The following is a 1126-nucleotide window of genomic DNA, read 5'->3' as shown; positions in this document are numbered from 1 at the left end:
ACCTGAACTATTACCTCCACAGATCTCCAGCCACGACCCTTCCAGTCAGCAATACCTCACTTTGGATGGCCAATGTGACAGACCATATTTTCTGCTGTACTTAAGATACAGAGAATAGCTAAGAAAAAATCCCCAGAACCTTCAATCAGTTAGTACCATCACACATTTACAGAATGAAATGCTGAGACTTCAGTGCTATACCATAATCTTAATTGGACCCTATCATCTGCCCATCCCATCTGAATTTTTCAACATCCTTTATCTTCTGACTTCATCACCAAATAAGCTTGTCATTATTTGACAAGACATTAGCTTTATTCCCCATTTACTTTACCTCCATCACTGGAGGTAAGGATTACTTCTTTGAGATTTAAGAAAAGCAAGGATGAATGGCAGGGGAGATACCATGATTATGTAGGTGGTTTTCCCAGGGTGAGGCTTATTCATCGCACTCTGGATGTGCTGACCCCGAGATTTCCCCAAATGTGGGAAACATGATTGCATAATTTGTGGCAGTGGGGGGACTTTGCACTCTTCCCTGGATTAAAAAAACAATCACAGAGAATCATGGAAAAATAATTAGTATTTTTTTTCACTTTTCATAAAGTTCATACCTTATAATAAGACAAAGAAGAGGAAAGCGTCCACATTTATTCAACACAACTGTCATGAATAGGAGCCTTTACAAAGGAAGGACAGAGACTGGTGGGATGACTCAGAAAAAAGGAGCACTTTCTGCTCCTCCAGAGGACCGCAGTTCAGGACCCAGGGCTCACATCAGGTGCCTCACAAACTGTCCATAGCTCCAGCTTTGGGAGATCTGATCTCTCCTTCTGGTCTCTACAGGCACCCATAAACATGCCATACATTTCTATCCTCCCCCTCCATGACTAAATATAAACCACAATCTACAACTCATTCCTCTGCCTAAACACTTTTTGGCACATTAGCACATGAAGGTAGATCTTCCCATTGGTGTGATGAAGGACCTGGCTCTTCCTTACCCACCTCCCCATTCTCACTTCCACACTCACCCAGTCTCATGGTTTAAACTTTAGAAACTCCAAACTATTTAGACTCTTCCAGAATCTCTATATGATTTTCTGATGGGCATCTTTGTCCATGC

At 41.9% G+C, this 1126-nt stretch overlaps 1 non-coding gene across 1 annotated transcript; it reads left to right on the top strand.

The window, feature by feature from the left end:
- Positions 1-381: 381 nt before the first annotated feature.
- On the top strand, positions 382-541 carry LOC142833234 (U1 spliceosomal RNA). Its single transcript, XR_012907369.1, has one exon. It is a non-coding gene; the product is annotated as a U1 spliceosomal RNA (small nuclear RNA).
- Positions 542-1126: the final 585 nt, after the last annotated feature.

This window comes from Microtus pennsylvanicus, chromosome 12 (genome assembly GCF_037038515.1).
Source record: "Microtus pennsylvanicus isolate mMicPen1 chromosome 12, mMicPen1.hap1, whole genome shotgun sequence".
NCBI classification, from domain to species: Eukaryota; Metazoa; Chordata; class Mammalia; order Rodentia; family Cricetidae; genus Microtus; species Microtus pennsylvanicus.
Note: the sequence above shows the minus strand (reverse complement) of the source record. Positions and strands in the feature narration are given on the sequence as shown.